The following is a 16,923-nucleotide window of genomic DNA, read 5'->3' as shown; positions in this document are numbered from 1 at the left end:
CACGACCAAGGGAAGTAATGAAATCTGGCTTCCTATGGATTTATGACAAGATGTTACCTTGGTGCCAGAGACTTGAGGAGTTAGTCTTTCTGCCAATATCTTGAATCCAGATGAGGATTTTATCAGCGTTAGTCTCTGGAATGGCATAATGAACTTTGAAATGGGTGCATTAAAAAAAAAAAAAAAAAAAAGCAAGCTATATTACACACTACATACAGTGAGAGATGAAATTTACTGATGGGAATTTACAAGATAATTAAAATCACAGATCAAAACAAATGTACCTTGTCTGCTAAGTCCTAAAAATGGGACTGCTGCTTGTTTTATTTCTGTATGTCTGTCCCCACTTTTTCCAGTGCAATGCTATTGAATAATAGTATGATTGCCAGTGGAGTAGTTCCAATAAAAGACACAAAGTATTTGTAATAGTAGAGCAAAAGATGTAAATAAACAATATGTTTTCACAGATGAAGAAAAATTACCCAAAGATCTAAGATGGACATGTATTTTTTAATCTTTGAAAAAGTGATTTGGAAAAGAAGAGGAAAAGTGAGGTGAGAAGTTTACTGAGAATAAAAAACTGTTCTGGGCAGTCAAAACAAAAGTCGACTGTGAAGTTTTTCATGATAATGAGGAACTGGGTTGTAAAATGACAGATGAAATCTACTGTCGATAAATGCACAGTAATGCTTCTGGGGAAAAAAACCACCCTAATTATACATGCATAATGAGGGGCTCTAAATCAGCCATCACTGCACGGGAAAATGATCTCAGCATCATCGCTAATTCTGAGAAAATGACAGGTCAAGGCTGAGCAGGTGTCAAAAAAGCAACTAAAATGTTAGGAATAACTAGGAAGGGAGAAAAAAAAAAAAGACAAAACAGAAAACATCATTAAGTCTCTGCATAAATCTGTAGTGTGGTCCTGTGCTGGGTGGTGTTTGCAGCTTCTCCATGCTCCCACCCTCCCATCCCCACAGCCCAGCACACACCCAAAAAGCAAGAACAGGCACAGGGGACAGCAAGAAAGCACTGGCGCTATGGGACAGCTGCCATGCAAGGAGAGAACGAGTGTGCTGGGACTCACTGGCTGTCAAGAGAGATGGCAAAGGAGAGACAGGTTTGCAGGTTTGCCAGGAACCAGCCGCCGCAGAGAACAAGCTGCACTTCCAGCCCCAGACGTATTGAAGCATCTGGCTCCCTGCAGCTGAGTGGGCACAGCCCAGCTGTGGGGTGCATGCTCTATATGCACCTTGGTCCTCATATTTTTGGCCCACAAACCTCCTTTACAGGTCACTATTAGGGACAGTTATCTCCACAGGCAATCCCATACTTTGGTTCTCATATTTTAATAGATTTATCCCTGATCTCAGATATATTTTCCTACCCCTTTAGTATCTGTCCATAGAGGGAGAAAATCTATTTGACACTTCAACCATAGTTCCTTGAGCAAGATAAGCTGTGCCTGCTTATTTCATTCACTACAGTTGATAAAAGATAATCAAACAGCTTGTGGTTGAAGCCTTCACCATTTTTCTGGTACAAAAGCTGCATGAAACAGTAAATCCAAATTCAGCAAACCACAGCTAAACTCCAGGTGGGTGCAAACCTAGCACTACATCAGTAGAGGGTGAACCTCCCATCCTCTTCTGCTGTGTCGCGGGTTCGGTTTTAACCAGGCAGAAACACCAATTTGAGATAGGCAGATGCTGACGCAGCTGTAATTTCATGAGAAGTTTGGACAGGGAGAGATGAACCAGATGAGGACTTTTGCTCCAAATGGGAAAGGAGAAAACCTCAGTCCCTAGAGATGAACCAGATGAGGACTTTTGCTCCAAATGGGAAAGGAGAAAACTTCAGTCCCTAGAGATGCTCCCAGAGATAGTCCTAACGATGAAGATGATGAAGACCCTTTGCTCCCAGGGAAGGAGAAGGGCCTCTGTTTTTGTTTCTGAACGGCTCAACCTTAAAATTGTACCCCAAAAAACTTCAAGAGTGGACCCTCGAAAGCAGTTGCGGGAAAAGCTGCAAGTCGGGGGAAGGGACTCACACGCAGGCAGAGAGACTCCTCTTCCTAAATGGACTGAACAATATTTGGAAGTGGGCAGCTGTCTCGTTGTGATAATGTTTTCATAGCATGAGCAAGAAGAGACTTCTCTTTCTAAATGGACTGAACAAGGTTATTATGGAAGTGGTAAACAGACTGAACATCTTAAGGGTTGTCTTTTCACATTGTCAGTGGGAGAAGGGAGGAAGGTGGGGGGAGGAGGAGAGTTCTGAAGGTGGTATAATTTTCTTTTCTTCTTTTAGGTCTGTTAATAAACTTCTTTATATTCTTTCAAGTTTGGTGCCTGCTTTGCATTTCTCCTAATTCTTATCTCACAGCAGATAAACAGTAATGAGTATTTTGGACCAAACCACTACACTAAATTGGTGTTTCCGCCCGGTTACAAACCGAACCTGCGACATGCTGGACCAGGATTTCATCTCTAAGTGTAGAAGCTTCCTGAGAAGATACAACAGTGACTGCAAGGAATGAAGGTGGCTCTTCATCACAGCAGAAATTGATTTAGTGGCCTTTTATTACGTGGTCCTGAAATGGCCTAGTGAATCTATCTGTTCTGATACCACAATAGCTCACTGTTGCACAGCCTCTGCTTTAGTGATTTGTTTACATGCCCACCTTATTCCTGGGAAATAAGAACCCATAGGAATTGAAAGAGCCTCCTTCCCAAGGCTGGCTGTCTGTGCTGAATGGAGGAAAGACACATCAGTCTCAAAGAGAAGCTATGGAGAGCAAAGGTACCTCCCCAGCAGCCTGACCTTGGCAAGGAGACAGGAGAATCACCATTTGCGACAGGCAGCAGTTCCCTTTAATAAATATTTCATGGCAGAGAACGGCAGACTTGGGGTGAAAATGGAGGGCAGGGTTCAGCCTGTGACGCAAGGTGATGTGACCAGACCTTGTCTAGCAGGGCTGGAGGCCACCTAATTGGCATTCCCACACCATGCTTACGAAGAGCATTCTGTAGTCCTCTGGGAACACAAAAATAATTAAAAGGCCCCTCAGCATGCAGTGTTGCTAATGGGCTATTGCCTGCCATGTGATTTTTTGTGCTCAATTAGAGCTGAGCAACACAGACTGCTCAAAATTCCCATCTCCCTCCGAGAGACACCTGGGTGGACTAAGCTTCCTTTGCTGCACGATGGCCCTTGTTGTGCATTGCCCTGCAGCATTTGTGATGAGGGGCTGAAGGCTGAGGTGGCAGCTGAGCTCCGTGCAGCAGAGCACACATTGCTGTGTTTACGGTGCTGCAGACAGAGCTCTGGCACTGGGGGCACAGCACACGGAGCTGGTGGGTTCAGAGCACTCATCCTTGCACACCCCGGCACCTCCGTGGTGACCTGAAGCTGCAGGATGGCTGCGCATATGGCACAAAGCAAAGGCCCTGGATCTCTTCCAGGCAAGACCTTGCTCACACATTGCGTATCTGTGTGGACTTCTGGCTTCTCCTAGCACAGTGCCAGGCTCAGTTGGTGCCAGCCACAGCTGCATGGCAAAGAATTCCTTCAATATTCCCCCCCTTTTCTCTGCACAGATCCTGTATGAGATGATGCTGAGAGACCTATCAACACCTTTTGTGCTTTCTCAGGAGGGATTTGGCCACCTGAAGGCAATTTCTCTCTGCAATCTCAGATTGCCTTCTGTCCAGGCACCTGTTTTCTTTACCACCCCTGCTGTGGAGGCTGCCTTGCCAGCTCTGTGTGCCTGTCTCTGATGCTCTCACAAGCCTTGATTCACTTTGCAAGCCATTGGTGCAAGCCATTGGTGCCTCATTTGGGCCAAAACAACAATTCATCTCCAAGGTATGGTTGTTTGAGTATTCATGGGCTAAACTTTAGGTAATTAGCATTGTTAATGTTCTCTGTGTGATATTACAGCTGTGGGCCTCATTAAAATATTCTCCTGGGAGAAGTCAGGTGAAGAGTCAGGTGTCAGCTTTGCTTCATGTGGAAAAGCCTGCCTGTTATTCTGAGAGAATTATTTGTTTAAACACAGGATTTACACATGATGGTGTATTTAATCCCCCGTGCTTCTGCCAGCCAGAGAGCTGGGCTGAGCTGCTGAGCAGCACTGGCATGGAACCCAGAAGCAAGGGTCTCTATTTCTTCTGCCTGAGAAAGGCTCAGGCTTGTGGGCTCCTGCCCAAAACACAGGCAGCAGGCAGGAGTCCTCAGGCTGGTCTCTCCAGTGCCAACCGCCCCACCCCACCATAAGGCCCTGTCAGATCCTGCTCCTGGCCAGCCCCAGCAGCTTCCCTGAGCAGCAGGAGCCTTGGGAGTGCTTTTAAAAGAAAGGACAGTGACAAAAGGCCACAGAGGAGCTCAAGCTGATCTGAACCAATGGCAGTTCAGGTGATGAGAAGAGAAACAAGAGGCATTTCATCTGCAGGAGATCTCCTCTTCCTGCTGCCTGAGAGGCTCTGATAGGGAGACAGGAGAAGGTGGCAGATCTTACTACCATGGACCAACCTTCCCTGATGTAGGACACCACATGACCCTTACAGCAAGGGCCACGCTGTCCTTTGGCATCTTCCTGGGACAGCACCAGCCTCTGCTCCTCAGCCAGGGGATGGCATGGCCCAGGGCTGCTTTCCCATGGCACTACCAGGTGCAGTGGAGGTCATCCCATCCTGTCTCTGTATTTTGTACAAGGAGTGGGAGACTTGAGCATGTTACCACCCCTGGTGGTGAGGGAGTTATGCCCCAGTAAGGCCCTGGAGGAGTCCATATATCTCAGACATGGAGCATGACACATCTACGCTCGGCAGGAGGCTCTGCATTTGCTCTGTGACCTTCCCGAGTTCTTTTCCCCAGACCTGCCAGCATCTGCTTGGGCAATTATTTATGAACAGGAGTTGAGTTTCTCCAGCTGAAGGAGGTGGCTGTGGACAGATGTCAGTGCAACAAATGGGCACACACCAGCTGTTTTCAGGCGCTGAGCACCGGCAGGCAGAGATGCCCACTGACAGAGACAGAGAGGTAGAGAGATGCATCCTGGCTCTAGATCTGGCCTGCTGTAGCTGCACAGAATTTGAAGCATAAATGGTTGTGTTATTGTTAGTTTTTAGGGGGTTTTTGTGTTTGGTTTTTTTTTTAATTGTTTTTTTCAAATGTTTTACCCAGTATGCCTCTAGTATCACTTCTTGGGTTGATCTCAGGAGCACAGAGAGTTTTTCTTGTGCCTGGGGAGAACAGCCACCACTGTGGCTGGGCTGAGTGCTCAGTTCCAGGCAAAGCCTTGTGTTTTGAGATGCTACACGTGACTGTCACCTTGCTGCCATCTGAAACCAATGGCTGTAGCCTCTAGGTAGGTTTCTCCAGCAACAGATTTTGTTGCAATGTCCCTTGAGGAGTTTGGCAGGCTGCTCAGATGGCTAATAACTGTTTGAAAGTCTCCCCCTTCCCTTCCTTTCCATTTCAGCTAGTTAAGTGTCCTCATTTCTCAAGGATCTTCTTTCTGCCTGTGGGAGTGGTAGGTAGGTGGCTGGAAGAGCAGAGAGGTGCAGAGATGCAGTGGAGGTATTGGGTTCCTGGTGTGCAGAGAAGCTGAGGGCCTGAGTGGGAATGAAAGATGGCGATGGGTGAGTAGGAGGAAGCTTAACAGGATGGAAAGTAGGAGCAAAGAGACTGCAGGATGAAGATGGGAATGGAAGATTACCTGACTGGAGGGAGAGGATTTGTACAGCAGGATGCTGCTTTGTGTCGATTACGCAAATCACCTGTACCTGATGTGCAGTGCTTCCTTGGGTTTGCTGTTTTGGTTGAGGATGCCTGGCTGCTCCCCAGGCTGCTGCTGCAGCCCCTGTCACAGTGGGCAGCAGCAGGCTGAGAGCATAGGGGGAAATGGAATTGCCTCAGTCAGCTTTTCTGGGAAACACCTCAGCTGGTTCATACTGGAGTACCTCCACTGAGTCTGCTATGCTGCTTCACACCTGCCAAAAAGTCTGACCCATCAAATTTTGTGCTGAGAGAAGTGTTTAGTTCTTCTTTTGCTAGTAAAATTACCAGCAAAATTACCTGTTATACCACGCCCTACTTGCTCTTTTAGGAACATTTCACCAGATCTAGCTAACTCCAGTCAACATCCCTGTTGTTCTGAACTTTCTCAGAGCTGGGAGGAGCCTGGGGGAGAGGAATCACACAGTGGAAAGCTCAGGAGAATCCACTTTTTGTCTTGGGCCTGTCCATATGTCCATAGTTCAACCTTGCCCTAACCTTCAGTGTTTCAAGAGCTGTGCACAACGCTCTCTGTGCAGAGAGCACAAATTGCTCTCGGAAAAATTTTACTCCTTCTGTAGCCAGGCCGTTCTGCCAAGTCAAACTGCAAATTTGGGTCCACATTTTGTCTGATGACTGGTCAGGGTATTCAGAGTAGAGTTTTACTTTGCCTCATGAGTTAGAGGCAAACAGCAGAACTGAGAGGTGGCAGTGCTTGCTGCAAACCTGTGCCATACCTTCATACACCTGGAGCAGAAGCCATGGACAGAAATTCCTTGTAAGAATGGGAATCACATAAAAAAAACAATTTTGTTTCAGAAGAATTCAGAGCAGGATTTTATACATTGGCAGAGGCCGAAACAGTGTGATATCGACAACTAGCATCTTCACTAATAACACTAACTTTGGAGAATCGTTGGGCACAGGGATTTTATCTAATTTAAATGTAGCTCTCCTGTGCTTCCTTTGCTGTGAACTTGTGCAGATGAAAGAGGAATAACTATCTCTCAGACAAGCAGTTCCACGTACCGGAGATTAGCAGAGGCACCACTGAGGAGCAGGGCTCCTGCAGGGTGCTGACATTCCCGCGGCGCTGAGCAGAGCCTGCATTCAAATTATTCTGAGGAGAGACGAGTCTTCTGCAGGGGCAGCACAAGGAATGCATCAGGGACTGGGCAGAGGGGTGCCTGTGCCTCACAACCCACTGAGCACAGGAGTGTCCGCTCATTATCTGCCCCATGAACTGGTGTGTGACTCCTTGCCTCATGCTCTGGTGCACGTGTGTGTTTCCGTGTGCATTTGTGTATCTGTTTCAGGGCTGACATGTTCATCTGATGATACATATTTAAATAATGTAAATAATTGACATGCAATAAGGAAATGCGCTTTATCAAATGAAGCGAGACCAGGCAAGGCCCAGCATCAATTCATATTCATACGCTGTGCATTTCCTCCCTGTTTAATCTGTGTTTTAAAAGAACCTGTCCCTACTGGGAATTCCACCGCCAGCCCTCACCGGCCTCATTTTGTGCCTACTATGCCTTCAAAACTAATCCATCCTCAAAGCCAGAGGCTCATGTCAGCTTCATTTTGAGAGTGAGCATTTAATTTCTGCGTGCTCCTATCCTTTAAAAAAACCCAACATTTAAGCTAATAAAGGGGAAAGAGCAGGGAGGGAGCAGACAAACAGCAATCTGACTCTCCATCCATGCATCCATTCATCCATCTATCCATCCATCCACCTGTCACAGCTAAACCCAGTATTTTACTACGAAAACAGGTATCCTCTTGTCCTGTCTCTACCGTATTGACATTAGGACTCTGTGTAAGACTTGTGAGGCCCATTTCTCCTTGATTTAAGTTCAATGCCCCTGCACTTCTTTCACCTGCCTTTAGAAGTTTCTTCTCCCCTCTGCTTATTTTGTAATGGCAGTATACAGTTCTGAATTACAAAAGAGGACTTAAATTTGTAGTGCCTGGTGATCCTGATGGCAAGTGCCAGGTGAACAGTACCCGTTTTAGAGAAATCTTCCCTAAATCCAGCTTGCTGTTGATCCAGGCATGTGTGTGCCCTTTCCACTCTCTGTGCTCCCAAATATTCCTTCTTTGGTTTTGGGAATGTGTAGAGCAGCACTTTCACTAATTGTGTTCTGCAGCCTGCGAACAAATTAGCATCTGCGCACAAAGGTACTCCCCTGGCCACCCTGTCTGTGCTGCTACACTTAATTGGTGTGAGTGTGGCAAGGGAGAAGCCAGCAGGCAGGCACTGCATTTAGCTTCCCTCTTTCTTCCCCTCTCACTCAGGATTCCTCTACATTATTTTTGATTCAGAGTCTCCAGGCATCTTGTTTAATTTATGCTGCAACTTTCTTATTGTCCCCGGAAATGCATTTGCAAAGGAAAAATCCATGCAAAAGGATCTCTTTAGGAGAGGGTGAGGGAAGCTGCCGATGGTGATTATGCAGTGAGACAATCAGCATGAAAAGTGGATAGTGCCTCTGAACAAAGAAGGTATCGGTAAAAAATGGCAGCTTTGATCAATTTGTGTTTTCACTTGCCTCCATGAGAGGCTGTAACCCTTTAACTTCAAGTCTAGCCATTGAACTGAGTCTGCTCTTTCCTGAAAAGGACTATGTGAAAAAAACCTTTCTTCCCCTCCACCTCCCCATCTGAGGCATTTAGGATTAGCACGGCATCTCCAAGCTTATGCCTGGTGTTTCTTCACCTCCTTCTGAGCCTGGGCTTTTGTTTTTGGCCTGTACTGGTTTCCCGTGCTTCATCCTGCTCTCACTCACATACAAACCATGAAGAACCTGCACTTCAGTGTTTTCAAGGGGGTAGTGATGAAGGCACTGCTGTCCAGGGAATACACCCCAAGGAAACCACCTGGATCAAGAGCTGAACTCTTCAAAACAATGTGAGGGAGCAGTTCTGTGCCCTTCGCCTTGGGTATTGGCAAAGCTGCAATCCAGAGAGAGAGCTTCTGCTGCCTGCACGGAAATGTGTCTCCCTCCCTGGCAACAGCCTCCAGGGCTTGTGCTTCCTGCGGGGGTGAGGGGAGAGAAGTCTGCAGCCATCCCTCAGCCAGGGCATCCTCTAGCACATCCCCTTGCTGGAAATCCTGCCACAGCAGGGGAACTTGGCACTCCACCTCTTGCAGGGGTACAGCTGGCAGTAGCACAGCACCATCCTTTCCCAGCAGCACTACTTTTACAGAGTCGATGGCCCAGCAGCACGCAGTAGTCCTCAGGACTGCAGGAGAAAGGAGAAATTAGCATGCATGTCCCTGTGCCTCTTGGGCCCACAGCACCAAGGTCTCATAACTCTCCCTTTCTCTGTGCTGTCCTGGTGCCTCTATTGTTTCTCATCAGCTCTCAGTATGTTGATTTAATGTCTTCTGCCTTCCTGGGGCAGAAATAACACTTGTCGTTTCCCCTCATCTTGAAGACGATGCTGTGCAGCTGTGGAGAGTCCTTGAGAGTGCATTAGTGGCATTATTGGCAGCTCTGACCCACAACCATCTCTTACTAGTCTGCTCCAGACAAGAGCTTGAATTCCCCAATCTTACAAACTATAATGAAAAGATGAACGGGAGACCAGGGCTGTTTCCTGGGTAAAGCAGAGCTGTGATGCTCTCTGCAGAGGCACAGGTTGAGCTCCCCCTCAGTACTCCCACTCAAGTATGTTGATGAAAACCAGAAGAATTGGTTTTGGTACTGTCAGAACAGTGCCAGGTGCCTGTTTGGCCATGTGTAAATGAGCAGGACCTCCTCTAGGCACAAAATCCCTGGGAGGTGCAAGACTTCGGCTCCTGCATGCTGCCTGCTTTTCTGGTGCTGCACATGTGCAAAGCAGGGAACACTGCCCAGGCACTCAGCAGAGAAAGAGACTGAGGGAGACCATGGTGTGCCTCAAGAGTGGCACAGGAACAGCAGGTTCAGTCCGTGCTGAATGCACAAACATGTGACTGTCCCAAGGCCACAGTGTAACAGAGGAGTCATTCAATACAAAGCTTTGGCTCACTTTAAATGCAGGACTTGCTGGAAAACACTGTCCCCAAGGTCACTGAAAGATACTGCTGGACTCAACAGCTCAACACCTCCTGTTGAGCTGTTCAGAAGGTAACAACAAGCTCATGGGAAATGTGGCCTGAGGCTTGCTGGGAAGCCAAGCTCCACGCTGAGCTGCTCTGCCCAACACCCTGGGCCAGTGCTGACTGCAGCCTGCCTCCACCTGAGTGGACTTGCTTATAAGGCAGCCCTGGGCTCCCTTTAAACCCAGGCCCCCTATGAAACATACATCAGTCCCAGACAGCCTGCAGCTGAGCCTGAGCTTAGCTTTGTGTCTTGCAGAAAGTAAAAAAGCCAAGCGTATTTTCCTTGGCTCCACTACATCTCCTGTTCTTTTTATTGTCTCTGCTATGCAATGCCACTGCTGTTTCTTTACTCCTAGGGATGAGTCAGACAGGCAGTGGCATCTTGTCCTGATGTTTCTGAACCCACTGAAGTTTTCAGTAGTTTTTTGCTGAGGTGGTCCCGGCTCCTCTGGGTTGCACCAGCTTTCCCTTCCCTCTCCTATCTCCAGGCAGCTTGAGCCACGATTTTATGTTGGTACTTGCATGGGGAACCCAATGTAGGAGCTGGAAGTGGGCTGTTTCTGGGTTAGAAATTTTGTGAGTGTAGAAGGCTGGATGGCCAGGGGCTGTGGCTCAGACAAGAGCCACCCTGGCTCCCTGCCAGAAGCTCTTCCTTATCCCTGCCGTTTAGGTTTGTCCCTGCTCAAGGAGGCAAGTGAGTTATGATCTTGAGGAAGTGGCAGAGGCACAGAGCCAGGGGAGAGCAAGAGCAAGCAGAAGAATGATGGGAGCTCTCAAAAGAGTAGGTCAAAGACAGAAGGACAGAGAAAAGAAGGAGGAACATAGCCTTCTGCTGCAGTTTCTGAAGAGGACAACTTTATTCCCAGCAATTAAAAGGTTAATTCCCTTGACAACACCTCCCCCTCTTTCCCAAAGACTATCTCAGAAATAATCAAAGTCTTTAATTAATATTGCACTAGTCCAAATAAGTACAATCATCTTCCAGGAGTATTTACATGTCAGGCTATAATTAGCAGCCTCCTTGGCACCAGCCCACATGAGGTGACAGGTCACAGTTTCCATTACATGCTGCATTTTTCCATATCATTGCTCATTCCTGAGTGACTATGAGATGAGTTAACCAAACTCAGCAAAGACGACAGATTGAGTGAGCCATGGTGGCAACCAGAAGAGGAGCAAGTGATTTATCTTTTCACGAACTTGCTGACAATAATCAACACCTTAGTTAAGTGATAACCTCCCTGTTTATTTTTTTTTAAAGTATGCTTTTCAAGTAATCTGAGAAGTAGAATTTCAAGATTTCTTTATTTCCTAGTGATAGTGAACCATTTCTACCTTGACTGAACTTCCTTCTCCGACTTAGGAAGGAAGTGCTTTGTCCATCCTACTGGATGGTGTCTCTTGTTCCAACAGAGGCAGAGGGTGAAAGAGTGGCTGCACTTAAAAAACCAAATTCATTCTTGAATGCCTTTTACTCCTAGACCTCGCTGTTAGCCACTCAGACATGACAGGACACATAAGGAAGCACAATGAAGCTTCAGACCAGAAATGAACTCCTGTCTGTGGAGAAAAGTTATTGGGTTAGGATTAGAGCCACAGGAGGCTGAGCCCTGGAACGTTGGCTTCCTCCACTGCATTTGCTGAGATTTTCCTGTTTTTACTATAACTTTACTCAAATTCTCACCTTTTCTCTTACAAAAATGTAAGCACTCTTATTTTCTCACTCAGATGTGTGTTGCCTACTTGCAAGAGCAACTGGATGGGAAAAGGCCCAGTGAAGTGGGCACCCACACTGAGGAATCCTCCAGTCTCCCTGGGTGCTTTTTGATTTCCTTCCTGGAACTTCATCCTTACATTATTTACAAGGGTTTTTCAGAAATGGTGGCTTCTGGTTTGGTACCCTGTCAGCTCCTCATTTAGCTGGCTTTCTGCTTGGATGTGAAACTCCAAACGTGGTTTTTGCTTCTCACTGACCCACTCAGAAGTCCCATGCTCCATTTTGGGTGGGAATGTGGATGCAGTATGTTTGAGGGAGAGGAGGGAAAGGAAGGATGAAGCATTTAGGGTGAGTTGCAGACTTCAAGCTGATGCCCTGCCTGGCTGCTGTGAGGCAGCAGGAACATTAATGCTGACCCCCACTATGGGCTGTCTTACAGCTGCTGGACAAAGATGTGAACAAGTAGAAGTGCCTCCTTAGGCAAGAGGAAACCAGTGGAAAACTAGAGGCATAAGGAAATATAAATCAGATGTTTTTGCAGTGAAGTTTCCTGCTAAACCTCTTGTCTGGGCCTCCCCCCTATGCCTCGTGTGGCTGCTGCTCTGCTGGTTCCCTGTGCTGGTAGCAGTGGACTGCCCTTCATGCCTTGGAGCGTGCAGGGCTCAATTATGCACTTACATGTCTTCCTCAAAATTGGCACCATCTGGACCACCACCTGAATGTCATTTTTTTCCTGCACAGCTTCTCACATGATTTGCCAGCTTGTGTTTGTGATTTGGAGGGGGGGCATGTGTGAAAGGTGGTGAGATCTGGCACAGGTTTTTTGCATAAGCAGTGCCACTGACAGAACTTTTATTTAGGATTTAACTGATCTCTGTACCTCCTTGGCAACCTGTGCCACTTATTCAGAGGAACTCCCTAAATCTGTGTCAACCTCCAACTGGGCTAAGTTTATTCCTCTAAAAGAATAAACACATTAATCACCCTAAGGACAACCTCAGAAATAATAAGCAGCTTCTTGTTTGAAATACTTCCACAGGGAAGAGAGAGCATACCAGGACAGGACTTGGAGAGGCCAGACTTTGTTAGGTGGTTCAGGTAGCACAGGCACCCAAACAGCATCTACAGATCATCTCTCACAACCTCCTCCAGGATGCTCAGGTGAAACAAATATTGCTCCATCACCTACAGCACAGTTGAAGCTCTGATTATACAAAAGTGTCCACAATCACAATCTCCATTTTAGGAGTTTGCTATATTCCAGGACACAAACTCCTAAATCAAATTATGATTTCATAAATCTGGCTAATCCAGGCTGTGGATCTGTTGCTGCAGAGTACATTCTTGTACCAATGCCAATGTACCAATGTGCATTCTTGTATCAACCTCTGCCACCAGCCAGTTGCTGTATGCACAGGAAAGAGGGCCACTCTTCATATTGGCTGTATTCAGCTGGTACATAACACACTGTCCAGCTCTACAGGATCCAGTCATGCCCTCCTTCTGGGGTGAACAATAACAAGTACATTGGTTCACAGGGAGTGAAATTATTTGCACACACCAGTAAAAGACATTTAATTATGAAACTTTTAAAATACTGATGTTTTAGTAATATTAAATATATTACTTCTTATAGGGAAATTTGGAAAGGAAGGTTCAGTGCCTGCTGCCTTCACAGAGGGCTTGAGGAAATGAGTTGGTTGCATTGCAGCCAATAAATCACAAACTTCTAGTCAGAACCTCTTTGAAATCATGTTGCCAGACAGTGTATGTCAACCAAATAAGGGTTTTAAATGTTTTAGTGTATGCAGACACAGTCTTGTCACTACATGTGCCATCACTAGGGAGCTAACCTGAGAGTCACCCCCTCTGCCTTGCTGGCATCAAAGGCTGTGCAGCTGGCATAATTGTGGAAGCCCTGCAAATACACAGGTATTTTCTAGATACCTGTGAGTGCTGATCCTCAATGACAAGGAGGGCTAGATATTGCCTCACCAATGAAGCTCAAGGAAAACCAGGAACCATGGAGAGTGGCACTACCTCCAGGTGGGGACTTGTCACGTGAAAACTGGGTGACACCTTCAGTAGTATGGAGAGGAGGATTTGCCATTTTAGTTCTGCCTAATGGTTAATACACTAAAAAACAGGAGAGGCCAGTGTTGGCTCCCCTTCTAGGAAGAAGAAAGCAGGTGCCTTGCTGGGGAGGGCTCATGAAAGAGCCTAAAGAGGTTATGTGCACACTCTGTAGAAACACTTCCATTCATATTCTCACTGCAACATGCAGTTGTGGCAAGTCCTTCCATATGCCCAGGGTAAGGGAAGCTTCCAGAAGACATGCTTCCTCCACTGCTAAGGAAATTACACACCATTCTTTCTTTACCATTAATTTACAGCAGTCTGCTTATATACTTCCAGTTTTGGGTGTACTGCTCCTCTCTGGGTGTACTGCTCCTCTCATTTTTCCAGTCAGCTGTGCCATCAGCTCTATTGTCTGCATCCTCCACATTTGCAAGTAAGTTAGCTCCACCATCCAACAGCCATGTAGTCTGGTGGCCTTCTGGTGGAGTCTCTGTAAAAGCTCTCCTAATTTACAACAAGCATATATATTTTAGAGATCAAGACAAAAACATATCTATTCCTAACTACAGGGAGGAGAAAGGCATATGCTCCTCTGCAGGGGGAGCTCAGGTTCACAGCTACTATAGGTAAGTGGGGTAGGGCTGTAGGACTGTACTAACAAAAGGATTTGCCATGTCCTTTTGGGAACCAAGCAGGTCTAGGTCAGCCAGAAGAAGCTCTACCAGGGAAGGGCCATGCGTCTCAGCCTTTTATTTGAAACTTAACTTGATCGCACTGTCAAGAGCTCAGCTGCTGGTTCAGCACAACAGTAATTAAAACTGTATCTTACATCCCTTTAATGACTGGTGTAACAAATGGGAGCAGGAATTGATCCGATACCCAAAGTCAGTTTTGGCTGTTCCAGTAAAACAGGAGCAGTACGTGCACATAGCTATGAAATAGCTCTTAGTCAGACACACAAACAGATTAGCACACATGTGGAATTAACTCCAAAGAAACTTAAGGAAAACATGCTTTTCCTCAAAATGCTGAGAGAACAGGTTCTTTTCCTTCTTAAGTGCCTATCCTAAGTTTGAGTAGAGTGTGGATGGATGGATGGATGGATGGACGGATGGATGGAATAAAACAAGAGAAATTATTGAGATACCTGATATTTTACTTGTTTTTAACAGATATGATGGGGGGCTTTTCTGTTCTGGTTTTTTTTTTTTTTTTTAATAATGAACCACCTTTTCCATGAAGTCCAGGGGGCCAGCAATTGCTCTTTTCCACCTAAAAATTTAGTGTTGGAGTGGTGCCAGCTCTCAAAGAAATAAAGTGCTAGCCAGTGGCAAGAAAATGCAGTTTGATTTATTCTATACCTTTAAAGTGAGTGGTAGGCCTGTACATTAAACCCAGCAGCCTTTTAATTATGGATTGGCTCTTTCTAGTAGCCTTAAGATACAATTATCTGTCCAAATGAAAAAACAGCTGGGTGGCAAGGCTGAAATACAGGCTTGCTGATTTTGCCCAAACAAGGAGACTCAACAACTTTCATGGAAGTTTTAGCTGCATAAATACTGGAAGCACCTACCCTGCAGCTGGATACAGCCCTGTATATCACCTACGTCTGGAGCACAGAGACTGATACTGACTACAGTTTTTCAGCAAACGCACAAACAGTGATTTAGGTTGGACTGTGTTCACATCCCTTTTCTTTCCAGAAATATTCTGAATTAGAACTTGACTTAGAAAGAAGAATGTTTATGGAAGGTAGAATTAAAACAAGTATCAGAGAAAGACTGAGCAAACCCCACTGTAACAGTTGAATCCATATTCTTGGGTGTCAGAGACAATACCAGGTGGCCTGAATGTCCAAGAAAAACTAAACAAAGTTCCTCGCACTTCAACTATCCCATGTTGGTAGCAAACCCTGTGAATGAGATGCAGATTAACAATTTCCCCAGGAATAACTGTCTGGCAAGTAAATATTTGGCAATTATATTCAAAGAGTGAATAAATCTTGGAGATACTGCTATCTACTTGCAGGTAATTGTTAACATCAGAAGAAACAGAGTTCGTCAAAAATATCTCTGCCCAGGAATGACAAGCTCATAGGCTAATAGAAATTAGTTTTCCATCTCTAATATTGGGCACTACTTCTGCGTGGTATCACAGACCCTGACAGCTCTTTGGCATGTGATGTTGAAAACAGCCAGCTGCAATTTGTGTTTGCTTTTAAATTTACAGTTTAGCCGAGGGGATGGAAAATACTTCCTGTTGGGAGCAAATTCACCCTCCACTGGGCCCACACAGACTCTGCACCATGCTTTGAAGTTCCCTGTAAAATCACGGAATTGGTGCATGGCCCCCACCTGACCAAGGAGGTCAGCTGGTATGTGAACTCTCAGGATGTGACAGAGGCAGGGACAGGTTGTCTTCATCATGTTTGAGGTTAACACTTTGTGCTGTTGTGCTCTGACTGCATTTTCAAGTCCCCCATCATCACTGTTGTGAGCAGCAATGAGCCTACTACAGATGATGGTATCCCCCTCTGTGACAATCATGAATTGCATCCCTGATGGAAGTGGTATCTTAAGGAAATGATCCTGTATTCCAGGCTGTTATCCAAGCATGCTGGAGAGGCAGGAGGTGATGGCCAAGATTTACAAAAGAAGGAGCTCAGCAGCCTCGAGGGAGCTGAGATGGTGAGAAGTCAGCAAGCCACGAAGATCAAAGGGCTTTCTGAGCCACCAGCTCATCAGCGGGTCCTTGCCTCCAAGGATGGGGACAGAGAAAGTGGGAAGGGGACTGACTCACTGGGACCTCTTTCTCAACCTCCTCCTCTTCCATGGGGATCTTCCATCAGCTATTTCTGCCCTGCTGAGGTGAAGTCTGCTGTACCAAGTGAAACTCTGCTCCCTCTGCTGTATCTGTTGCTGGCAGAGACCCCACTGCAGTGGGTGCTCCTGTGGTCTTCCAGGAGAATGAGTAAACAGGATAATTTCAAGTGCACCCCCACACAAACTGCTTGGCTGGGATGAGTCACCAGGAGCAGGCCGGGAATCTCAGCAATGTCTCTGCCTGGCTGCAGTGCTTGTGCAGCACCAAGGGGAGCACACAGTATCTTCCTGCAAGAACTCCTGCAGGACACACTATAGGAAAAAACACATTTGTCTTATTTTATGGGGAACTTGTGCATACTAAGTCCATGCCAATATTTCCATTGATTTTGGAAATATCTGCCTGTGTTCATGTGTATGTATTGACT

This window comes from Corvus cornix, chromosome 5 (assembly GCF_000738735.6).
Source record: "Corvus cornix cornix isolate S_Up_H32 chromosome 5, ASM73873v5, whole genome shotgun sequence".
NCBI lineage: Eukaryota > Metazoa > Chordata > Aves > Passeriformes > Corvidae > Corvus > Corvus cornix.
The sequence above is the reverse complement of the archived record's forward strand: the minus strand, read 5'-3'. Positions refer to the sequence as shown.